Source organism: Puma concolor, chromosome B2, assembly GCF_028749965.1.
Source record: "Puma concolor isolate L17-30 chromosome B2, mPumCon1.1.hap2, whole genome shotgun sequence".
NCBI lineage: Eukaryota > Metazoa > Chordata > Mammalia > Carnivora > Felidae > Puma > Puma concolor.
In genome coordinates, this window is record NC_141671.1 from 44158019 (window position 1) to 44185033 (window position 27015).

The 27015-nt window shown below is 39.5% G+C and overlaps 2 protein-coding genes across 8 annotated transcripts in view; one reads left to right on the top strand and one right to left on the bottom strand.

The window, feature by feature from the left end:
* The window catches only part of SUPT3H (SPT3 homolog, SAGA and STAGA complex component), a 550537-nt gene extending 539051 nt beyond the window's left edge, over window positions 1-11486 (bottom strand). For 2 of the 3 annotated variants that reach the window (XM_086706992.1, XM_086706991.1), the window contains exon 1: window positions 11222-11486. The gene's annotated coding sequence lies outside the window, so the exon portion shown is untranslated. Of the gene's footprint in view, window positions 1-10635; window positions 11137-11221 lie in introns of those variants that run through there. The other variant, XM_086706993.1, reaches the window with a different exon arrangement.
* Window positions 1-27015, top strand: part of RUNX2 (RUNX family transcription factor 2) — a 329260-nt gene that overhangs the window by 44385 nt on the left and 257860 nt on the right. The window lies entirely within an intron of this gene.

A 27015-nucleotide genomic window follows, 5' to 3' on the forward strand; every position in this document is an offset into this window, starting at 1 on the left:
ATAAAAATAAAGTCAATCAGCACATCAGAAGTAAGTAGTGTGATATTTTATCTTATGGTTAACTAACTCATCAATTTAAAATGTGACTTTTCCCCCAATAAAATTTAGCCGATGCATAATAGGAAAAGTAGATGCCAAACCTAATATATGCTGTTTTATTTAATGCATGTGGCAGTCCTATAAACAAGAATTAGTGAAAATAACATCACAATAAAAGTAGATAAAAGCCTCAACTATTACTCGGTAAGTGCTCAATAAATGTTAGCTATTATTTTGTATGTCCACATAAACGTTGCAATATAATTTCCTTACAATAAAAATAATTTGCAGATTTGAACATATGATAAAAGAAAGTAGTACTGGGGCACCCGGGTGGCTCAGTTGGTTTGGTGTCTGAATCTTGATTTTGGGTTCAGGTCATGATCTCATGGTTCATGGGATCAACGCCCACACCAGGCTCTGTGCCGGCAGCTCCAAGCCTGCTTGGGATTCTGTGCCTCTCTCTCTGCCTCGCCCCCTTGCATGCATGCACGCGCGCATGCAAAATAAATAAACTTTAAAAAAGAAAAGAAGAAGCTTTTCAGAAGTCAACAGGACAGAGGACTAAGATAAACAGCAGGCTAACTGGTTAGCTAGATCTGAGTGTCACAATATCCTTCTGTGGCAAAGCCAACTATCTGCCAACAGAAGTCATGGTCTAGTTAGAGGGCCCTTAGGGCCAGGCCAAATGCAAGAGCAAAGAAAAACAAGGGAAAAAGTTTCACTCAAACTGAGCCTGAAAACCAAAATTCTAAAGCACATAAAAAAGCTGATGCTATTAAAGACCATAAACTTGTGTTAAGCCTGATTTCTTTTCCACAAAGATTTTTAAAGTAAGTCCTTTTTACTACAAAAATATAGGATAAGAAGCATCACGATTAGAACTCGGGTTTTAAAAAAAAAAGCAAAAAACAATTCACATCACCAAATCCAAGATTGGGGGAAAATAGACAGGAACCCAACTACTTCTAGGAACGGTCCTACAGAATCAGAGCAGTGATTTAAAACAAAAAAAAAAAACAAAAAAAAAAAACAAGGACAAGGAACCTGGCTCTCCCAAGAACCTCAGAAAATGTTTCCCTCACCCAAGAGAATACTGGCAAAGATATGCTATCATGGAGAAAACGTTAAACTCAAGGACTGTGTATTAACCCCAGCCTCCAAAAACAGGATTTAAGTTGACTCATGTCAGATTTGAAGACATGTCAGTCTGTGGGATTATCCTGTGGCCAAATGTCCTGTTGACGTTGCTGGAGCAGCCTGCCCCTTTAGTCACCCCACTTTCACTCTCTCTGAAGAGGAGACATTTCAGAAAGTAAATTCCTATTAAAACAGCTTTCTTCAGTTGTCCCCCTACTGCAAATGTTTCACATCAAGAGTATTTATCGGTAAGAGGTAAAAGGTCCCAATCCTAGTTTATTATAACCACGATCATCCTTCCACAGTCAGTTATTTAATTTTTACATCAAGCAGGTGAATAACATTTTTCTGACATGATGAGCTGATAGCTCATTAGAATCTTTAAAATAATTATTTCCCATACCCAAATTTTGTTTGATTTTAGATAATTAACTTTAGACATAACTTCTTTACACATCAAAGTCAAAGTCCTATCATCCCAATGCTTTATTTCCTTTCTCCTAGACATTAAAAAAAAAAAAAGTCAGTTAAAAGCAGAAGCACTCAAGTCAATTTTCTCTAATAAATACAGTTAACATGGAACTGAAAACCTACTGTAATCTTCTCAATGGGTTAATGTCCTGCAGTCGTTTTAGCTTTCGATTGAAATGCAGCTGTTTGCCATATTTTACAAAATGAATTCAGATGTGCAGATGGAGATCTAGATTATTTCAACATGCCACAGTTTAAATGTGAACCCGAGGACTAAGTTCATCTCTGATTAATACATATTTAAACCCAATCATTAAGTCAATAGTCGATACCATATCACACCTGTAAAATCTTGTTCCAGAGTAGAAAAACTGACATCTTTTATTTTAAAACAATGGAGCTTGAGGATATACCCTTTTCCTCAGAAAATACCATAATGAAAAAAAATGTGTTAACTGTAGTCAAGTTATACATTACAAATGTGAATTAAACAAAAAAGTAATGAACATGCTACTGGGTTTCTAATTACAGCTCATATTTTTGTTGCTAAATGACCAAAGAAGAAATACCATGAGACATCTTTGGCTTAAAATACCTCAAAGAGTTGGAAACTTTATCACTAGTTATAGCACACCAAAACAACATAAATATCTGTGTTGTGAAATCCATCAGTCTACCCATTTATTAAAAGTGGAATGTTTTATCATTTCTTCTATTACATCACTGCTGAGGAAAATTAATTCAGCAGACCTATGTACTGATTCTGAGTATGAACAGTTTCAATTCCAACCATGCATAACCTGAACATCCCACATACATAAATTAATAGAAAACTGTTACAGTCAGAACATTCTCATTTTCATAGAACTCCAAAGGCAGGAAGCAATTAAGGTTAAGCTACCACTATTATACACTGCATTTTAGTTTTGTTGTTTAAAAACAAAACAAAACAAAAAAACTCAAGTTACATCATGGCATAAATTTCTCTCGCTGTGAAAAATAATTACCAAAGTGATCAATCACTGAAAATGTAAAAAATAAAATAATTTAATTATACACAATTTTAAAACTTTTATACCTAGTATTTGGGATAACACAATGGTAATTCCAATATATTTAAATAAGTGGACTTCAGAAGATATAAAGCTCAAGTGTCCATACAATTACCAGGTAAAACATCTCATGAATAATCCAAAGAATAGATGATTCATGTGTAACTGTCTGGAAATCAACAATTCTCCTGAAACTGATGATTGTATTTTCATAACTAAAAATCATTTGTATTCACTTACTACATATTAAATGAGTTCAGAACCTGAGATAAGATGCATCAATCATAGCACTTCTCATACTACAGTGTAACTATTTCCTTGTCATCAAACTGCTACCTGCGTAATGATAGGGACACTGATTTTTCTGTAACTTTGGTGCCTAAAGTACTGCCTAACACTGCTGATGCTCAGTAAATGCTGGGTGAATGAACAAACTACTGAACAGTATAACAAATACAAAGATAAAAAAGACATGTCTCCGCCACTGAGTAGCTTAGAGCCTACTGAAGTTCATCGATCAGATATATTCAGTGGAATGATGTTGGAGATAAGGCAGAAGATACTATGGGACAAAAGTAGGAACTAAGACCTGTCAATTATTATGGGGAAACTGTCCTGAGATTTAACACTTGTAAAAATCTGAAAATAAAGCATATTTAGCCACACTAAAAAAAAAAAAAAAGTGAACAGCACATCTAAACTACCCATATGCCAGTGGATTACTGTAAGTGCAGAAGTGAAAAGTACTCTGAAAACCATGAAGCACCATAAAGAGCAATGTATGATAGTAAATACTCTTCCTTCCCATTCATTCAACGAGCAATAATTTTTCTTAAAAACTATTAGAACAGGAGTAAGTACTTCCTAACCAAAATCAGTTTGATTCTAATTGGCATAGATAAGAAGATACAAATACTCATAAGCAACACCCAATGATCAAAATGACAAGTTACCAGCTCTAAGCAGAGAATCGCCATCTTAATATAATTACCAAAGACTTCATATTCATAGACAGAAAAACTCTCCTCTGTAATATACTATTCCCCAGTACATTTTCCCCCACCAAACCCGCTTCCCTGTCCAACATCCTGATTCTGTACGAACAACGCAACTCTTTAGTTGCCTAAGTTCAAAAACTCCAAGGCATTTTTGATTCACCAGCTCCTCTCCTGCCTACCTCCATGCAATCTGGTCCTGGCATATTTTCTCTTAATAAAGCAATTCTAATTCAATCCTTTCCTTTTCAATCTCGCTTTAATAAATACCTTTACTAGAGTATCTTTTAAACCCATCTCCCACCTTTCTAATTAATTCTGCATACAGCTCCAGAGTACTCATTCTAAATATTGGTTACTCCTTGAAGCGCCTAGGTGGCTTAGTCAGTTAAGCATCCAACCCTTGGTTTCCACTCAGGTCATGATCTCACAGTTCATGGATTCAAGCCCCGCATTGGGCTCTGCCCTGATAGCACGGAGCCTGTTGAGGATTCTCCATCTCTGCCCCTCCTGCTCTCTCTCAAAAAATAAATAAATAAACATAATAAATAAACAAGCAGTGGTTACTCCTCTACTCAAAGCATCCAATAGCTCTCCTTCCCCTGGAGGATAAAATTTGTCCAATATCAGTCCCACAGGACCTCTGCAGCCTCCTTTCCCTACAGCAGTCAAAGCAAATGTCCAGCATCTCCCAAACCATCCCAGGTTCAGAATCGTTAGCCTACAGTTCTTCCTACTTACAGTACCTCTTGTTTCCTCTCCACCTCTCCAAATCCCAGCTGCCTAGAAAAGCCCAACTGAAGCCCAAGGTCTCCAAGACTTCCCAGACTCAATGATCTTCAGGAAGTCTCCTTTCCCTGACATTTAATGTTTTCATTCACGAATTCTTTTGTTTAACCTTAAATACTTCAGTGCACATTAGTTTATTAATAAACTTCCCCAACTATTGGCAGATGACTGCCCCTCCTCCTTCATAGAGAAATGAAAAGCTCTTACTTACTTCCTCCTCTCTCCTCAACCAAAGCCCCTGTATCTTCTCCTGATTCCCTCCTCTTACAATCAAGGCACTTTCTTCTTTAAAGCTGATGCACGACCTGTGCTTTGGTGTATCCATTCATACCTATTTACTGGACACTGACTGCCAGCCAAACACCGTTGTTAAGAGCTAGGGATAGGATAGTGCCTAAGCTAGACAAAAGAAATATCTTATAATGCAGGAGACAAGCATATAAATATAATGTGAAGTCATGACAAAGGCTATGAAAACAAATTAAACAAGCTGTTTTCAACCAGGAGGTGACATTTAATATAAGATCTGAACAAAGCCCGGGATGGAGCTCTGGAGAACTTCCAGGCAAAAAGAACAGCAAAGTACCAAGATCTGGAAGCCAGTGTGGCTCAAGGGAAGGGAACAGAGGGGATATGCAGTAGAAAATAAGGCCTGACAGTTAGCAAGTGGCCAGGTGATATAAAGCCCTCTAGGCCATGGAGGTTAAATTTTAGTTGAATATGATGTGAAGCTAATACAGAACTGTGAAAAGGGAAGTGACTTGAAATGTTTTAGGTTTTAAAAAGGTAACTGGCTGCCATGACGTTATACTGCAAAGAAGCAAAGGTACAAGTGAGAAGACCAGTCAGAAAGTTATTGAAGTTGTATAGGCAAAAGAGGACGGCGGCCTGAATTAGTGGTACAAGGAGAGGGTGAGAAGTGGTCAGCCTTCTGGAATATATTTTGAAGACAGAGCTTATTGCCGATGGATTAGACACGGAGTATGAAAGAACAGTCAAGGAGGACTCTGAAGTTTACTCCGAAGCTTGGGGCCTGAGCAACTGGTTGGATGGTGTGCCATTTACTGAGATCAGGAAAACTGAAAAAGGGAAAACAAAGAAACCAGGAGTTCAGTTTATGCCATAGTAAGTCTGAGACAACTATCAGACATTCAAGGGGAGATGAAATCCTGCAGAAGTTGTGTGACAGATGTTGTAAGACAGAAAACTGATATAATTCATGGTCACGGGGTTCTGCTAAGGGTAATTACTCAATACTGTAGGTTCTGATAATAAGGACCAATCATCTCTCAAGTTCAGCTTCTCCATCTGTGAAGAATAATTTCTGCCGGTCTCAGAGAAGTGTTATAAAGAAGACAGTGGCTACCACATAACGGGTATTCAAAAAATCTATTTGAATTGAAAAGAATATCAAAACATCTGTGAACCACGAAAATTCCTGATAGGCAGATATAAACTGTCCATTTACATATCCTAGTTGGCTACATGAGCAGTTACTTTTTTTTAGGAGCACAGTCAGACTGCTCAGAGACCTGTGAAGCTGTATTATTATGTTTTTCTTCTTTAGTTTCGTATTAATGCAGGTTTCTATTTCAAGTGCTTTCACATCCAGTACTCTCTTAGGGAAATACTGAGTTTCAAAAAAAAAAAAAATCTTTATTCTTTGGAAATACGGTTCTTAAAGTGCACTGCCAATGTGCCCGTCAGATCATCCTAAAATATCTAACATTCAACCCCTGACAAAACGGCAAGCTTACTTTTCCCATATTAAAACACTGTTGTTTTTACATAAAGTATCATATACTTGAGTGACTTAATAGTTAACTTTTCAGATAAGGGCAAAAATTTTTAGTCAACTATACTGTCAATAGTAAGTGTAATTGACAAGAATGTCAAGAAAGGTCTCTCTTAAACATCAGGATTCTCTCCCACTCTAGATTCACGTTCTAGAAATATTTAACCTTATGAGGAGTCTATTTTAAATATAAACAAGTCAATAAACTATCTGATGTGGTTAAAAACACAGTTTTTAAAAGAAAAGGGAATTAGAGATTTACTGTAGGCATGTAAAAAAAAACTGATGAATTTGTATACGCATTTCAGAGTTTATAAAGGGTCTTTCACCTGTACTACCTAACATTTTTTCACAATTACCCTCCAAGGCAAGTATCATCCCCACTACCAATGAGGAAGCAAAGAGTAAAAACTGGGGAAACGTCACAAATCTAACAAAAATCAGGCTTTGATCCAGAGTAGCTGACGCACAACCAGAAATATTCCATCCATACCCATACATTTTTTAACAAAAGTTCATTAACCTTCTCCAATTCTAGTGCCTTAGGTTTTTTTCATTTGTAAACGATGCCCATCTCCTTTAACACGCTAAACTAATGTGAAATTACTGAAAAGTTGTACACATAGTAAATAGTCAGGGGACTTGTCATTAAGTTGTCTTAGAGACTTGCTAACTTTAAAAGTTCAAGAATTCTGTGCTTAAAAGTCAATCTTAGGCAGGTGGATAAACAATTAGACAAAACTACAACTACACCAGTTGGTGGGAGGGGGACCAAAGACATCTGAGGTTCAGAACTACAGTTTGAAAAAAACTAATTTCATCCAAATCCCTCATTTTTCAGGTGAGGAAACTGAAGTCCAGAGGGGTTTCTTGAACTGCCCAAGGACACATCACTATTTAGTGATACAGCTGGGACTAAAACTGAGTTCCCCTGACTCCCGTCCAGAGTTCTTTCTACTATCCCACAAGGAACATACAAATAAAAGTTGATCCTAATTAACTCACAAGACCTCCACAATGTGTTTGTCATAGTGAACTTTGTTGTGAAATATCTGCCTATGCCGACTCACAGTTTCGCAGTAAACGGCTAAACTGTGTCATTTATATTCATATAATATTTTGCATTTATAAAGTGCACTCACATAAATTATCCCAATGTATGCCCTACGAATTCAATGAACACACTATTTTTTTTTCAGCAACTACTACATACCATATGCCAGGCAGCGTGCCATCTTCGTACTCATTACCTTATTCAGCCTTCAATATCCATTCACTATCAGCCAGATACTATCAGAGGCAGTAATACAATGCAAAAAAACCCAACAGACCCATTCCAGAAAGTGAGCACCTCATCAGTATCGCCTAGTAAGGGGGAATGACATGTCTGGATAAATAAATGAGATACAGCATTTAGCACAGGAGATGGAACACATCAAATGCCCATGAAAATGGTGGACCTCCCTTAGCAGTAGTATGCAGTTGTTTAGTGTAGAAAATATATTGCGACCAGATCAGTAAAGCGCCATTACCAAGAATTATAGTATTGTTAAAGAGAGCAACCTCGGGTAGAGCCTATTATACTCTATGCTGTTTTACAAATAAAATTTACAACAACTTTTGCAGATTTAAGATTAGTCTTTACTAGAGGTAGTAGGTGGAAAAGTTGAGGCAAAACCAATTAAAATAAAATGTCTTTGTAAAGTAAGACAATCTATGTAATTCTCCTCTATGGTATTCAACAATCCTGTGGGAAGGCTGGAATGAGGTGAAATACAAATTCCATTTTACAGATGAGGAAATTGAGGCTCAGAGAAGTTAAACACCTTCACTGGAGTCACAAAGAAAGAATATGGTAGAAAAGGGCGAAACCTAGGTTTGCAGAATTAGTCTCAAGTACTCTTTGCACCTATCCACAATGCATCCCAGAACATCAACATCTCTTCCAGATATGTTATTCAATAAACTTAAGGCTAAAACAGCTAATATTTATTGGGCACTGACTTATATGCTTTGCTGTATCCAACACTGCACCCAACACATCACATGGATTATCTCATTTAATCCTCAGCAGAGTGAGAACTCAAACCAAGTGTGTTTGACTCTCAATAAAATATTTTACCTACCACAGTATAAGTTAAATTAACACAATAAGGCATTTGGCTACATTATTTTTCTTTATTATAGAACAATAAGCAAAATCCTTCCTGGACATCCTAAATAATAACAGACAGATTTCTGGCTGACTTCACTATTCAACTTAACCATAAAATAAAATGGGTATTATTTTCAACAAGATTACTCAATCTTCTGATTTGACTGACTTAGCCTAAATTTCTTTGCAGCTTTCTACACCAAAAGATCATTTATGTAGGGAAAAGCAAAAACACGAAAACATCACTTATGTAGAGAAAAGCAAAAATCAAACTGTCCAAGATTTCCATCCAGTATAGGGAGAAAAGCAAAAATGTTTACCTACCAGTAGTTTAAATGAACAGGTCACTTGCTGGCCTTATTCCAGAGATCTCATCTATTATTTAAGCGCACAACCAATAATTCAATACTTTAGTACATTCGTGAGATTGCAATATAATTAATCCCCCTAAAAATTACATATTACAAACTTCAACAAGTAATAAGACTAAAAGTAGGGTGGCCGTATTATTATGTGATACCAACTGGGACATTTTTTATATGAAAGGGGCTCTATTAGGATAAAGAGGCTCTAAACAATGACTGTCCCAGAAAAGTTGGAGTTTACAATCACCCTATATAAGAGCAACCCATTTTGATTTGTATGTTATGGGCTATTCAAATGCATATTTCATGGGCTTTAAGTTTTTGGCCTACATCTAACGATTATCTTCAGCCTTGAGATCAAGGGCACTAGGCCAGAGTTAAGGGTGCTACCTAAAATAAAGTTTTTTTTTTTTTTAAGTTTTATTCTCACACTAAAATAATGTGCTTAAAAAAGAAAAAAAATCTACATATCTCAAAGAAAGGAATCTCATCAATAGCACCAAATTCCAGACTTATCTCTTCAAAAGTTTTGAATATTGATAACCACAAAACTATTTCTAAAATGGCCCAATGCTCAAAGGTTATTAGTATAAATTATTAACTTGCTTTATTATACAAAAAGTTACGAAACAAAACAACAAAACAAAAAAAAAAAGCACTATCTTTCAAATGGAAAACAACTTTAGGAATAAAAAAGTAGAAACGTTTTCACTGAAACTTAACCGAAGTGATAAAAGATAGTGGAACCCCATGGTCACAATACGGTACAATAATGATTAAAGGAAGTGCCAGCTAGTATTGTTATGGCTTTCCAGATGAATCTGGCATTGGCTGTACAACCCAAGGAGTCAAAAGAACAATTTGCTTTAATCTGTCAAGCTGTAAATAAGTACTAACAGACCCATGCTTTGAACTATAGTATTTGAGCAAAAGGCATTATTTGAATATAATTATGATTCCCTAAGGCAATAAATGTTCCAAGAATTGGCTTCGACTTAAAATTCAATCAAATCAAGAAGTGAAATGCGTCTCAAAGTCTAGATTCTAGGCTTAAGCTGCCCAAAAGGCAGTGAACTAGCCACTTTTGGTTATTTATATTTAAATTAAAATATAATTTAAGTTCTTCAGTGCACTAGCCACATTTCAAGTGCTCAAGAGCCACTTGATGCTAGTGGATACCACATTAGTACAGCACAGATTACGGAATATTTCCATCATGGCAGAAAGTTCTACAATATTGGACAGTGCTTCTATGGACCTAGGCTGCTCTAGATCTTTGCTTGAATACTCCCAGAGATTAAGAAACTTGCAATAATGAATTAAGTGCAATGAGGTGCATTCTCTTTTTGCAAAGTACCATCAAAAAAAATTGATCCTCATGTTCAGTCAAATCCAGTCTCTTTGAAACGTCCACCAGAAATTCCAAGAGGTCCATCCTCAATTTGGTCGTCAAGTAAATCTGTGCACAGCTAACGCACTTCCGTTTTCAAAGCTCTGACTCCTAACATATACTAAGACCCTGTCTTTTCCTCCTCTATTGATACATACTAATTTCTTTCAAAGTAAACAGTTTAAAGTTTGTATTAACCTCATGGAGTTATGCTAATTCACCCCCGTGCACATTAACAACACATGTTAGTAACACATGTTAGTATCCTCTCTGTCAGATACTTCATTCCACTCTTCATATGAATCTACTCTTACCAGACCTTCAAGTGTCTTGACTTTTAATTTAGAAAACAGGGTCACAGTCATTTTGAATTCCTTAAAACATGAAAACTAAAATTAAATACCGTCAACATGTAATTTGATCAGTGCCTGATCAGTGTATTACCTCACATAATCGGGGCAATTCTGGGCTAGGCTACTACCACCCCCATTTACAGACCGGAACACCCGGCAAACGCAGGCTCGATAATTTCCGCAGGGGTCACAGATGTGGGCTCAGCCCACAGAAAACAGAGTGGATCTTTCCCTTTTCCTGGATGCTAGGCTTCTACTAACGCTACTTAACTCTTCTTCCGCCCCGGGCATAAAGCACTTTCCTTCTCTAAGGGTTCCTCCCCGCAAAACACTACCCAGATGAGGCGCGGAAGGTGCTCCTTAACACGCCCCAGCCACGCCAGCTCCAGCTCGCCTGCCCAGCTCCCCTCGCCCCACGCCCACCCGCCGACGGGGAGGAGTCAAGAGCCAGCTCCACGCTCGGCGGGAGAACCGGGTGCTGAGCCCGGCCGGCGCCTCGCGCTACCGTCCTCCCTTCAGCCCTAGAGTACAAACGCCAATTCCTCCCCCGCGGCCGCCCCGGGGCAGGGGTCAGGACGGGGCCGGGCCCACGGACGCGGGGCTCGCCGCGCGCCGTCCATCCCGGTTCGCAGATCCCTCCCCGCCCGCCCCGCACCGCCCCCCGCACCCCCTACAACCTCCGCTTTAAGAACACTTGTAGGCACGGCTGCGCTTCCCGCGTGGAGAATGTGGGGAGAGATGGTGCGGTTTCGGCGGCGGCGGCCCGGGGCACGCTTGGAAAGGGGCGGGGTGGAGGGCTGAGAGTGTAGAAAGGGAGAAGGTGGCTCGGCTGGGGCAGGGGTGGGGGGGGGCACAAGATGGCGTGAGCCCGACTCTCCGTGGGGCGGGGGCTGCGGAGACGGAGGAGGGAGCGCTGCAGACGCCCCTACCACTAGCTGCGCGGGCTCTGGCGCATGCGCGCTCCACCAGGTGGCCGTGGTCTCCTTTTCCGAGCAAGCAACTTCCGCCACGCTCGCCGGGGGCGGGGCGTAGTGGAGTGTACCGCAGCCACTTTCCCCGCTGCGGGCCACCGTGGTCCGAGCGGCGGACCTCAAAGCGGTGCCTGCTGGGAGGGGAGTGGAGTCGTGCTGAGACCCGAAAGGTGTTCAAGGGCCAGGCCGTTCTTTAAGAGTCGAACCGAGAGGGCTAGGATTTTCGAGGGCTTGGGTGACCGATACTGGAAGTTTGTTTTCAACTTGAGAGCAGAGATTGGCCCGTGTAAGGTTCTGTCCAGGAATTGGGGTGAACCGGGATCTTAACCGGATTGTGCTTTTAAAATGGGGAGGAGAAGCGGAGAGATCAAAAAGGCCTGCTCCCCCAAGGGGCCGCAGTGCCGGGGTGTGGATATGGAACCCTTTCTGGACAGTGGGACACCAGTTCTTACGCAGGCTCATGCACACCACAGTCTTAGGAGAGGCGGTGGGAGATGATGATCCGCAATGAATACCCCTCACTCCCACCGCCAGACTCATTGTAACAAGTTCAGGCATTTAACGACCACGTTTTTATAATTGAAATCTTTTTCTGTTTCAAGGATGGGGGGGGAGGATGATCCTATTTTTTCTTTAGGATTTTGGCCTGTTCCTCATTTTTAAATCTTGCACCCCCACTATTAAACTGCACGTCGTGCTCTCAATTTCCGTGATATACCTATAGTTCTATAATACAATCGTCAGTTACTTCAATTGCTTTCACTGTGTATGAAGTCTTGTTATTTATGTTTTTAACATTCTTTTCAGTTGTTAAGGGAAGAAAACAATTACCCATGCTTACGTCCACTCCTATGACGTCGAATATAAAGTATTTCATAGAGATTCAACTATCAACCTTCAGTCGGGTCTTTTAAAGCGTTTACTGCTTGTTATTTTCCTATGGATATTTGTGTTCTGAAATAAGCTTTTCTTTCTACTTGCTTACATTCTTTACAAGAGCAACTTCTTTGTTTCCTCTGGATCATACTTGACTCTTGTGTGTTTAGTTCTCTTTAATCTCCCCAATACTTCACTATTTGCCAAATACTTAAAGTTCTAAAATAATACATTTAGAATATAAAGACTCACCATAATGTGTAAATCAGGGCTCAATGCAATATTGGGCAAAGTGTAGAACATAAGGAAGAGAAAGTAACAATTTCATAATTTCTTACAAAGGAAAACCGATATACACAGTAGTTGAAAAGCCCTTTCAAGAACATTACCAACAAAATAATTAGGAGAAAGTTAAGAGAAAAATTGATATTACATCTAAGGAAATATAACCCAAAGCAGATCGTTTCAATTAAAATTACATTCAGTAAATGTTGCCATAGTACTTGCATGGGCGTTTTACCTGCATCACGTGGAGGCCAGATTTGACCTAGCTTTTCAGAATAGAACACAGATCTTACTCTCAGGCTACTGGTGTCTAATCTACATATAATCACGCACAACAGGAGTTACTGAAAGTGAGCCATGGAGAACGGAAACTGAATTAAACCAGGCACTAGTAAAGGGAACTCAAAAATTCACTCTTAGGAAATTGTGAATTGTGCTGTTGGCAGAGATCTTAGCTTTGAAGTCACATGAGTTATCCTAGTGTTCCTACCTCCTGGAATCTATTAAAATTCATTTTTAAAATTTGATTTAGCCATAATTTTGTTTGTCATTTGAGAACGCAGCTGTACACAAAGGGTCAAAGTATCTTCCATTAGATGAATATAGAGTCTCCTAAACAATCAACACTACTAGGGTATCTTAATTATAACAAAGCTAAAACAATGAAGCTGTTGCTGAAATTAAGACATTCGTGACCACCACCTCTCAGAAAAATACATGATTTCCAAAGCATGTGGAGAAAGCACCGGGAGACCAACTGAATGCATCACTCCACAAAAATGTCTCTGTCCCTTAAACAGAGCCGTTAAAGGAAAATGAAGCGTTGTGAGCATAGACGTTCACATTCCTCTGGCATAATAACCCTCATATAGAGTCAATAGTGCAAAAAGAAAGTGTAGATAAAAAAAATGCCTCTTGGCATCCTAAAACTGATTGCGTTAAGCAACAAAACAAGCCCCAATTCTCCAAATACCAGAAGCTATTTGGAAACATCTCTGTGATGACCTGGTATCTTCTCATGTGGTTGTGATCAGGCTAGTTCACTTCAGGTGACCTGCAAAATTCTTACTCTTTTGTGATCCATGATTTTATTTATTAGGATGCTTGTAGAGCCTCTTCTTATCTACAAATTATTTTATTCTTTGCTGTCTCTGCCTTAGATTTCTAATCTAAGAGACAGCGTGAGTTGGGGAGGGGCAGAGAGAAAGGGAGAGAGAGAGAATCCCAAGCAGGCTCCACGCTGTAGCTCAGAGCCCGACACGGGGATTGAACTCACGAAACTGTGAGATCGTGACCTGAGCCAAAACCAAGAGTCGGTAACTTAACCAACTGAGCCACCCAGGCACCCCAGATTTCTAATGCTTATATAGTCACCATGGAAAGCAACTGGTTAGAGCTGCATATTGTTTAGAACTGCATATTACAATTGTTGCTGTATTCAATTAACGTTTTAAGAACTATTTTTTCAATTGCAGCTTGCTTTACTTTCAGAACAAGTTGTTCCAACCAGCTCTGTGGTACTTGGGCACGTCACTTAACATTGTTGGGCCTCTGTTTCCATGTCTGTAAAATAAGGTGATCAAACCAAATGAACTAAAACCTTGCAGACCTAAAATTCTATGCTCCTTCAAAACAGGAATGACCAAAGGATGGATATTAAAGTGGTACAAGATAATTTCAGCATTCAATCAATATATTTGTGCTACAAAAAATACAGACTATTCAAGGCTCTTGCTGTAGGACTGATATTATGCACTGCAAAAGAAAGACCAACATGAAAAATATACATTAATCGAATCTGTTGAAATACAGGAGGGGTGGTGCATCGCATAATTCTTTGGGGTGTAATTAAATTGGCTTCCCATGCCTTCCAATTACATTCATAGATTTCAAATTAGGAAGAGCAATACAGTGATGAGAGAAGGAATGTTAAGAATTACAGTACTGAGCAGCTTGTAGAACTATAATCATGATACATCCTCTTAGGAACCTCTCAGTGCAGATTTAACACTCCAGGATCTTTTAAAATTAGTCTTTGGCTAATGATCACGTTTTGAGACTAGAATGGAAAAAGGAATCCTATAATATCAGGGTTTCACAGAGCCCCTGAGCTCCCTAGACACATGGAAACTGAGTTGCTTTCATTCCCATTGAATTCAATATGTAATCCTCTTGTTCTAGAAGCAAACAACTTCTACATTTCTCCCCTTGAAGATAAGGTCTGTTCACTGAGTGTAAGTAATGGGTGCTAATTAGTTCATTCATTCAACAAATTATTATTGTAGGCCTACCACGTGCCTGACATTATTCTAGGAGCTGTAGACGCAGCAGTGAACAAAACAGACAAAAATTTATGCCATCATCAAACGTAGGAGGAGTAGTTGGACAATAAACTAAATAAACGCCTAAATAATATAATATGTTAGAAAGCCATGAGTGTCCCTGAACAGGGGGAAATTTTTTATACAACAGGGAAGGGATAAGGAATGAGACAAAGCACGGGAGGAATGAGACAAAGAACAGGAGGAATGAGAGAATTGTCAATTTTTAAATTGGGCAAGCAGGGTAGGCCTCACTGAGAAAGTGCTATTTGAACAATGACTTGATGAAGGTGAAGGAGATCGCTACAGACATCTAAAGAAAGAGCACTCCAGGGAGAACAACCCAAGTGGGAACAAGCCTGGTAAGTTGCAGGAATGGGTAACGACCCATTGTTAGCTGAAAAACAATGACCCATTAAAAAAAAAAAAAGGGAGGTCACAGAGGCGCCATGAAGCCAGATGGTAGAAGGCCTGTGTGCCTGGACAGGGAGGCTGTTAGCAGAGGATTGACATGATGTGGTTTAGACTTTAAAGTAATTACTCTGAGGGCACATGGGTGGCTCAGTAGGTGAGCTTCCGAAGCTTGGTTTCAGCTCAGGTCATGATCTCACGGTTCGCAAGTTCAAACCCCACATCGGACTCTACGCTGGAAGTGTGGAGCCTGCTTAGGATTCTCTCTCTCTCTCTCTCTCTCTCTCTCTCTCTCTCTCTCTCTCTCCCTCTCCCTTTCTCTCCCTCTCTCCCTCTCTCAAAATAAGTAAATTTTAAAACAATAATAATAATAATTACTTTGACTTCTGGGTTAAAAATAGTCTGTAGAGTACAGGTCTTACTGTAGTAACCCAGGTAAGAGGTGATGGTAGCTTGCACTAGGGTTGTTACGGTAGACTCCATAAGACGGGGTTAAATTCTGGATATTTTTTCAAAATCAATATGATTTACTGACAGATTCGATTTGGGATTCTAGGGAAAGAGAAATAAAGGATGACTGAAGTGTCCTGGGAAACTGGAAAAATGAATTTGCCAGTAACTGTGATGGGCAAGAGTGGGGATGGAGATGTTGGGTAGGGATAAGAGATCAAGAATGCAATTTTAGGCATAAGTAATGAAGTACAATGTTTGCATTATCAGTTGTTTTGCCTTCATAACTAACTTCTTATGGAAATATAGGAAAGTTTGCATTTGTTACCTTCTTTAATAATTATTTAGTTAATTTCCAATCCTGCTCACAGAATAGAGGTCCATCTAGTCCTGTATAATAACGCTCGTCAAAGAATATCTTTTGTTTTAAGAAGATGTGAAGAAATCTCAACATCCCCTTGTTAAAACAACAACAAACCTTTCTTTTGTTGTTGTTCTATCAATGCCTGACACCAAGGTGGAGAATTCAGTTGACACAAATACACAGAACATCCGTTTCCTCAAAGTATTTTCGTTGCAATATTTAGATGTAAAACTGGATCTATTTCAGTGAATTATTTGAATAACTGCCTCCATTTTGTATTCCACATATACATTTCTTTTTCTATCATGCGTGGCAACAGGGCCGAAAGTTAATCAGTGCCATGAGTGAAATATACCACAGTATGGCTAATGCAACCTGCTGTCCCTAGTTCACACTCTGAAGCCCGATGCAGTAAACCTATTCTGACTAAGGAATGCTCAGATCAATTGTTAGTGATTGGGGAACTATACCAGCAGATTTGATTAAGTTGTTTTAGTTTTAGTTTTAGTTTTTTATAGATACAGCATAAGCTGTATTTTCTCTTTCTAGAATGTATTTTTTAAACGTTTTTTAAAGTTTATTTTATTTATTTATTTTGAGAGAGAGTGAGGGACAGGCAGAGAGACAGGGAGAGAGAAAATCCCAAGCAGGGCTCAAACTCACATACTGTGAGATCATGACCTGAGCCAAAATTAGGAGTTGGATGCTTAACTGACTGAGCCACCCAGGTGTCCCTCTTTCTAGAATATACTTACAACAGCTTCGTTCACTCAGTCGGGTACAGCACAAAAAAATATGGGCTTTGTTGTTGCTTATAAGCCATGATGCCCTGGACAAATTATTCAATTTCTCAGAAAATAAGCATCTTTCACTGTAGAATAGGAATAAGGACATCTATGTGGTAGGGTTGTTATCAGGATTTAAATGAAAAGTTCCTGACATAATGAAAATGTTCGGTAATTTATAGTTATTATTGTTTTCCAGTTTTTAATGAGCTGTCGAGTAATTTTTATGATGTTTGTATTTGTGATGTGCTAGACATGGGAATAAACTAAACATGAGATCCTATCTCAAGTATTAATGTTTTATTTGTCATGAATCAATAAATATATGTCAGTATGACAATTATTCTCTTAATAAATATTTTTTAAGGACCCTTAAGTATACCAGTCATTGTTAGGTCTTGGGGATATAATGAGAAGTAACACAGAATTTCTGACCTCAAAATGACTTCTTACTGATAAATTTGGAAGGGACAAAGTTATGTAAATAAAAGCAAACTCACCATGGTAATATGTGGTACCAATATTAGCTGACATCTCCCCCACTTTTAACCTATTGGTTAAAACTGGCTTGAGTGATGATTCTACCTCATTTGCAAGCCCAGTAATCAACTCCGAGTCTCTTTGTATTTCTGGGAAGCTAGCATTCCCAAGGTCCCATCTGAACTCCCACTTATGCTTATTAGATAAATTTTGTGGATAAGTTTCCAACTGTCCTTATTTCACAAACATCCACTCAGATGTAGAACTTAACCTTCTTCCTAAATTTTACCTAAAAGCATTGTTTTATTTAAGATTTTATTTTTAAGTAATCTCTACACCCAACCTGGGGCTTGAACTCACAACCCCGAGATCAAGACTCACATGCTCCTCCGACTGAGCCAGCCAGGCGCCCCTCACCCAAAAGCATTTTCACAAAGCTCTGTGTGGGGACAGGAGATAGAAGATGACAGGAAGGAGAATATTAATTTATATTAATATTAATAGAATTTATAAGACTTAGTTACTGGTAAGATATGAGGATGGAAATAAGGCAAAGAGAAAGAATTCGAGGACAATTATAAGGTTTCTCAACTTACTGAGTGGCAGGTTGAACATTTTGAGTTTAAGGTGACCATATAAAATTTCAGATGGCTACCACCAAGAGCCAACTAGACTATTCAGACGCAAGGGTAGAGATAGAAGCTAAAGTCTGCAGCTCAAGAAAGTAAATAGCCATTTAGGTTTGGGAACCAGCAGCACACAGCATACAGCATTCCATATACATCGATTAGATGTAATTAATTTAAACTAAATTTAATTTAATTTAATTTAATTTTAAGTGTAAAAAAATTTAGCCCTGTTCCTAGATTTGACCTAAGAACATTCTCAGAAGAATCTATGTGAACAGAACTGAAGCCGAGGAACGCAATGAAATGCCCTAGAGAGCATGCATAGAACAAAATGAGTCAAAGATTGGATTCTAGACACCCACATTCAATGGAAAAGGGAGAGTAAGAATCTACAAAGAAAACTGAGGAGGCAATAGTGTCACAGAAACCAGGAGAGCAAAGAGCTTCAAAGAGAGATGAATGGCACTAAAATGAGAATTGGTGGGTGCCTGGGTGGCTCAGTCGGTTAAGCCTGCAACTTCGGCTCATGTCATGATCTTGTGGTTTGTGGGTTTGAGCCCTGCATCGGGCTCTATGCTGACAGCTCAGGGCCTGGATATTGCTTCAGATTCTGTGTCCCCCCCCCCCCCGCTCTCTGCCCCTCTCCTGCTCACACTCTGTCTGACTTTCTCAAAAATAAATAAAAACATTTTTAAAAAATTTTAAGGAGAATCGGTGTCAACAGTGCATAGCCAGCTCAAAGTGACCTTGGGTACAGAAGCATCAATACAGTGGTAGGATTAGAAACCTGGTTGTAATGACTTGAGGAGAATAAATCAGGAAGTTGAGAAATCAAGTGTGTTATTCTTCCCAAGAGCATGTCCTGTGTAGAAGAAAGAGCTTGGCTAGAGAAATGTTTAGGGTCACAGGATACATTTTCAAGATCAAGGGCTTGAACTTGTTTACAAGCTTTGGAGAAGAAACTCATAAAGAGGAAAAGTTTGAACACTCGAGATAGAAGAGGGCTGATTACAAAATCTCTAGGAAGCAAAGATGGAATTAGATAGATCCTGGAAGAGACTGGAAGCTTTTTGATCAACAGTCCAGGAAATGGACCTTAAAATGGAAGAGGGATAGACTGGAAGAAAGGAGTAAGAACCTGAAGCGGTTCATACCCAGTGACCCAAATTTACCCTATAATGTAGGAAAGTGGGGATGCTGAAGAAGCGGGGATCATGCTGTAAAATAGGTGTGAGGTGATAAAGTTTTATTGAGCCACTGTGGGGAATAGGAGAGAAATAACCAAGGGCTTGTTAAGTTGAAGGCAGCCCAAGGTATAGAGAGCAGTGGTCCTCAAAGCGTGGTTGCAGCATTTACGTCTTGTTAGAAATGCAAATTTGGACCCCACTCCGTACCCACAGAATTGGAAACTGGAGGTGGAGTTCCACATCAATCTGTTTTAACAAGCCCTCCAGGTAATCCCCTCCAGGTGGTTTTGAGTTCCCTTTTAACAACTTTTTTTTTTTTTTTTTAACATTTATTCATCTTTGAGAGAGAGAGAGACAGAGCACTAGCAGGGGAGGAGCAGAGAAAGAGGGAGATACAGAATCTGAAGCCGACTTCAGGCTCTGAGCTGTCAGCACAGGGCCAGACGTGGGGCTTAAACCCAAGAACCATGAGATCATGACCTGAGCTGAAGTCAGACGCTTAACCAACTGAGCCACCCAAGCGCCCCTAAACAATTTCTATAGAACTTGCGGCTTCCCCCAATAAGTAAACAAATGATATTATGCTATTCGACCACATTCTAGTAATTTTTTTAGTCATTTTCCATATTACAGTAAAATATATTTATTCAGAACAATATCCTTAAGAGTTTAAAAAATTCTGGAATTTTCCATTCTGGAAATGGGTATCATATAAGATTTACAAATTTGAGTAAAGAGAATCCTTTCTTCCAGATTTTACAGAGCAAATACTGTAGAACATTTTTGCCTCTCTACTCAATTTCCACATTTATAATAGAGAAATAATAAAATTGCAGTGCACTGCATCATAAGTACTAACCCACTATATAGTAGCAGTTCTCAAATTATGCTCCTGCACTAATATCCCTTTTTTTCTTAAGTTTCTTTATTTTGAGAGAGAGAGAGAGAGAGAGAGAGAGCAGGAGAGGCAGAAAAAGAATGAATCCCAATAGCACAGAGCCTGACGTGGGGCTCGAACTCAGGAACTGTGAGATCATGACCTCAATAGTTGGACACTTAACTGACTGAGCCACCCAGGCGCCCCTATTATCCCATTCTAACTAAATAAGGTAGTCATTCCTCAATTCACGTGGAGAAAGTTTATGACTTGAATTTCCTTAATTTTAAGTTAATCTCCCATAAATTTTTCTTACACCATTGGCCCTTGCGACTGCTTATTTTGCAACAAGTGCTAAAGGATTACAAAATAAGTGAACAAATAGTAAGTCAATATTAATAAAACTTGAAGGTAGCCAGTCATGGTTAGATCAATGGTTTCTCTACAACTGGGCACATGTTCATGAGTGTGATTTTTTTTTTAATTTTAATTTTAATGTTTATTTTTGAGAGACAGAGTACAAACGGGGGAGGGCAGAGGTAAAGGGAGACACAGAATGCAAAGCAGGCTCCAGGCTCTGAGCTGTCAGGACAGAGCCCGATGCAGGGCTCAAACCCACAAACCGTGAGATCACGACCTAAGCCAAAGTCAGCCACTTAACCGAATGAGCCACCCAGACGCCCCAATGACCGTGATTTTTATGTTACACACCAATAATACAGATATTCTCTACTATCATTGTTCCCACAATGTTGCCTTTGCTCAAATAATTTGGAACTACTTGCAGAATCTGGAGGGTATTCTTTTGAATACCCTAAACAATAGAAAGGCTGACAGTCATGGTCTAGAAGTATCATAAAGACATATTTTACAGCCAAATATGTGAGTGGGTGATCAGGTTGGTTTATCAAGGTGTGCCTTGCTTTAATAAATATGATGCAATGTGTGGAAATCCATTATTTACCATTCACAAGTGCACATTTGAGACTCTCCTCAATCACTTAACAGATAAGACGAACCTCTGAAAGTTAATTGTGCAAGAAGCAAATGATGGATTACAGAAGAGATAAAGATACAAGCTGATACACATTAATTAAAACCTGATTAAAATACCTTGTAAATAAGAAGAGAGGTGAGTTCATCACAAAGCATAGAAACAGCAAAATTGAAACAAACTGACAGAGCATATGTCTATACTGTGGAGATGAGTGGGGAAAAGATAAATGGGTCAAGCTATCAGAGTCCTAATATCATTCAAGAATTTGAATTCGGTAGCTAACTCCCCTTATCCTGATTCTGTTGGGACCAGCAATCTACATATTCTGGCTTCCATGAAGCTTCTCAAATACTATGATGATCAGGTTGACAGGAAGGGTCGTTGCACCCAACAGTTATATTTCCCCATCGCCAATCAATAATTCAGCATTTTGGTTTTTATTCTGGGTCTCTTATGAGTTAGAGTGAGTAAGCTCTGGAATAGTGATAATGTTGCCAGGAAGCCAAACCCCAAATTTCAACTCCAACTCTGAGGAGGCTCAGAGGGCTCTCCTTGGCAGGCCCCCAACCTGGAAACCTGCCTTTCTTCTGAACAACTACAGGAAACAGATCGATTAGCATGTGCTTGTTCACTTCGTAAAAGAATCATTTGCTCTATGAAAAGATTTTAAAACACAGGGAACTTAAAGTGGATGAGATACTGAGAAATGGCTTCTGCATTCAGTCAGAAACTCGTCAATGTTAGCATAACTCATCTTGATGGTGTGGCAGGGTTGTGAGTGTGAATGTTTTGAATAATCGTGCATTTGAGAAAGCTTAGCAGTTAAAGGAAGGAAAGAAGGGGAAAGGGGGAAGAGGTAGTTGGGTAAATGGAAAGCAGTCTGGTTGTTTTGTCATTGAGTACCACCCCCACCCCCGCCCCGTGCCCACACATACACCAGAAAAGGATGCTAGATTAGAGGGAAAAGGGAAGGAACCAGTGGAAACAGACACGAAAGCCCTTGGGTGGAAGGGGGTTGAGTGGGGATCCAGGCTCCCTAAGAAGACTGGGTTTGTGCACCAAGGGGGTGCACCTCTTCTTCTGGGGAAAACTCCTTCAAAAACTACTCGCAGATACAACATTTAGCCACTTCTTTCAAATTCATAGCTCTATTACTGCAGAAGGGCTTCAGACTCCCTTCCCTCTGATCAGGTATCTCTCAACTTGTTATTTACTAAATACGAATTCAGTGCCTCTCACAAGTAAAAGAGGAAGAAAGACGTGCTCCCACCCTAGAAGAGCTTACAGGCTGACAGGACAAATGGACCTGTAAACAAGTCGTTGTGGGTCCTACATATGTACCACATGCTACGGGATAATAGAGGGGACAGGTTTTCCTTGGTAAGTATTTACCTGATACTTCAAAATGGTTTAATCCATTTGGTTGGTGGCTTATCTCTTCACCAGGTCCCAGTTCTAACCTGCAAATTCTGGTGTAGCTAGGCTCTTACACTTGCTTCCAATCAGTTAAAAGAACATGCATCTCATGTGATTCCACAGTATAAGCAGTACTAGACATGCTAGGGAATTTTGAATTCAGAATTATATAATCTCTAATCTCCGCCTTCAAGAAATTGGCAGTCCCTTTGGGGACATAAAGCTGATCGAACATTTTATTTTTTGCTATTTACATTTTAAAATATAGTAAAATAACAAATATAGTATTTTCCTTGTTAAGGGGGGAAATAATTTTGTGTACAATCCCCCTGTAACAATTCTACCATAAGTCCTAGACAGGAGCGACTTTAGGTCGGGGGAGTCAGAAGAGAAGGAAGACCCAGAAGTTGTAATATTAATTTGGAAAAAAAATCAAAACACAAAAACCCCTTTACACTTTGAATGCATGTTCTAATATCTCTTTGATTTTCTGATTTGGGGGTAAAAGAGGCCTGCGTGTTGATTTCAGGGCTGTTTATTCTTAAGAAAACTCACCTATTAGATACTATTGAATGCATTTGTTAAAGTAAATATTATATAAAACAGAAATAGTTTCCATCTTAATAATAATAATTAGTGATATTAACTAGGATAGCTGAGATTTTTGGTCACATAATTGTCTGGGGTTTCTTAAAGCATTATTGGGGTATAATTTCCATATCATAAAATTTTTATTCTATAATTCAGTGGTTTTATTATTTTTTCAACGTTTATTTATTTTTGGGACAGACAGAGACAGAGCATGAACGGGGGACGGGCAGAGAGAGAGGGAGACACAGAATCGGAAACAGGCTCCAGGCTCTGAGCCATCAGCCCAGAGCCTGACGCGGGGCTCGAACTCACGCACCGCGAGATCGTGACCTGGCTGAAGTTGGACGCTTAACCGACTGCGCCACCCAGGCGCCCCTATAATTCAGTGGTTTTAATAAGCTTACTGAGTTGTACAACTATCACCATAATCCACGGTTAGAACATTTTTATCACCCCAGTAAAAACCCTTTATGCCCATATGTTGTTAACCCCTGCTCCCATTCCCAGCCCTAAATGACCACTAATTTATTTATGGTCTCTGAGTATTTGCTCATTCTGGATATTTGTATCTGGCTTTTTTCCCTTAGCATAATGTTTTTAAAGGTTCATTTATCCCATAGCATGTTGCAGTATTTCATCACCTTTTATTGTTGAATAACAATATCCACTGAATGAAGAGACCACGTTCTGTTTATCCATCCACCAGCTGATGGTCACTTGGGTCATCTCCATATTTTGGCTATTATGAATAATGGTGCTATGAATAATCCTTACACATAGTTGTGTAGATGTATGTTTTCATTTCTCCTGGGATAAACCTAGGGGTAGAACCTCTGGGTCATACAGTAAATCTGTATTTAGCTTTTTAAGAAATGATCAAACTGTTTTCCTAAGCGGCCGCACCATTTAACATTCCTACCAGCAGGGTTTAAGGCTTTCGGTTTGTCCATATCTTTGCCTACATTTGTTATCCGTCTGGTTACAGACATCCTAGTAGGTGTGAAATAGTATCACATAGTGGGTTTCATTTGCATTTCCCCCCTGACTGATGATGCCAGACTTGTGATACTGGTTAACATTTTAAGAATGGCATTATGAGCCATCTGTATACCTTTTTTGTGTGTGTGGCATGTGAATCCAATTATTTTGCTAGTCATATAATATTCTAAGGAGCCAAAATTAAAGATTTACAGATACAATTAGGTTCCTTTGATTTTTTTATTCATGAATTGCACATATACACTAAATATAGGTATAGTGCAATTAATTTTCTTTAAACTTACAACATTAAATAAAAAGAAAGCAAAAGAATATCAACATTGACCCTCTGAAGTCCTGAAAGACAGGGACCTTATCTTACCATAGTATGCCCTGCCTCTAACAGTGAAGCTAGTATTGTGCCTAAAACATTTTGAGGGTTCAAAGGATTGTAATTAAATGGTCTCAGGTTTGGAAATCCAGACCATGTGAAGTTATTTTTTTCCTTATAACTTTGTCAGGAGTTCCACTGACCTACCTCCTTGGCTCTGGGATACGCAGAAATATAATGTATAGGTCTTTCTCCATTTAAGATGGGGTTATGTCCCAATAAATCTATTGTGAGTCGAAAATATGGTGAGTTGAAAAATGCATTTAAGGGGCGCCTGGGTGGCTCAGTCAGTTGCGCATCCGACTTCAGCTCAGGTCACGATCTCACGGTCCGTGAGTTTGAGCCCCGCGTCGGGCTCTGGCCTGATGGCTCAGAGCCTGGAGCCTGCTTCCGATTCTGTGTCTCCCTCTCTCTGCCCCTCCCCTGTTCATGCTCTGTCTCTGTCTCCAAAATAAATAAACGTTAAAAAAATTTTTTTTTAAAAAGAAAAAAAAAGAAAAATGCATTTAATACACCTAAACTAAAGAACATCTAGGTTAGCCTAGCCTACCTTGATCAGTCTCGGAACCCTTATGTTAGCCTATAGCTGGGCAAAATCATAACATGAATCTTCTTTTATAATAAAGTGCTGAATATCTCATGTAATTTCTTGAATACCCCCCTTACCGAAAGTGGAAAACAGAATGGTTGTATGGGGACAGAATGGCTGTAAGCGTGTCAGTTGTCTACCTTTGTGATCGCATGGCTGACAGGGAACTGTGGCTCTCTACCACTGCCCAGTGTCACAGGAGGGTGTCACACAGCATATTGCTAGCCTGGGAAAAGATCCACATTCAAAATTTGAAGTGTGGTTTCTACTGAGTGCATATCGCTTTTGCATCACGTGGAAGTCAAAAACGTCCTCTCAGGGGCGGTCTGTAGCAGTCAAGGGTGCAAGCTGAAGAGTCAGATTGCTTAGCTTCACTGCTCCCTAACTGTGTGCCCTTGAGAAAGTTACTCAGCCTCTTTCACAAGGCCGGGGGTTCCTCACCTATCAGCTATACTTGCTGCGGGTAATTGCAGTAAAGAGTAGGTGAGGCTATCCATGTATAAGTGCTCACAATAAGTACTCAACACACATCAGCTATTATCACTGTAGTTGTTAGAGTCTGAGCAGCCAGACCTCAGCTATAGGTTTGATTAACAAAGAAGTAGTTTCATTGCCTTTTCCCCTCAATTTCCCCCAAAATAAAAGCAATACACATAACAACATTATAAATATTCGAAAGATGATATGTGAAGAGCAAGGTTTTAAAGAGATTGGCAACTAGATATAATGTGATATCTTTGTTACTACTCCTTAAATAGGAACAAGAATTACTTTACCACGTTCCGGCATCATCCCTAGGCTTGAATAAAACATTTTTCTCTAACTCACCTTAGAGTTAGAAGGGTCACCTTCTACTGACCCTCCCCCCCACCATTTGTTTCCTCCTTTCTTTGTCTTTATCTGTGTTTAGCAAGATCAGCCTCGAAGGCAGAGAGGTGTCCAGATCCAAATCACTTCCTTGTCTCCTTTTCCCTTTGTCTTCTTTCTAGCTCTCCTTTTTGCCTCCTATCTCCTCCTGTTTCTCTATTTCACCCTCCAAAGAAAGAAGGAAGGGAAAGAAAGGAAGGAAGGAAAGAAGGTGGGGAGAGAGAGGGGAAGAAAGGAAGGAAGGAAGGGAGGGAGGCAGGGAAGAAAGGAGGAAGGGAAGACAAAAGGGAGAAGAATTATGGAGGCTTGGGGGGATGGAGAAAAGAGGGGAGAACCATTGTCAGTAGCCGGCTTATGGTTTTTTCTTTAAAAAAATTTTTTTTAACATTTATTTATTTTTGAGAGACAGGGAGAGACAGTGTATGAGCAGGGGAGGGGCAGAGAGAGGGAGACACAGAATCTGAAGCAGGATCCAGGCTGTCAGCACAAAGCCTGACAGGAGGCTTGAACTCACAAACCACAAGATCATGATCTGAGCCAAAGTCTAACGCTCAACCAACTGAGCCACCCAGGCGCCTCTGACTTATGGTTTTCTTTCCTCTCTCGCTTGCCCCTCCTTCCCATCACAGGTGTTGCCTCCAGGGGTACGACTTTAGCTCCCATAAATGGAAACAGAGAAAGAGGCGGTAATCTACTTGTCAACTGGTGTTTGCCTGGCCCTTAAATGATCTAAATAAGATGGGCTCAAATTCCTACTCCCACCTCGTGTAAAATGTGATGCTCTTCCCAAGACTTCTCCAAATTCCAGGGAGTTTATACTTTTGTGGTCACCTCTAGTTCTGACTTCCTGATTCCACTAAGTTTGGACTCTTCACTCTGTCTCATATATTCTTTTATCTCAGTTTCTGGATCTATTTACACTTGGAACACAGCCGTTTTGCTTCATTTCTATTAGTTAAAAACACCATTCTGACAAAAGCTTTGCTATGCATAGTGAGTTTTACTG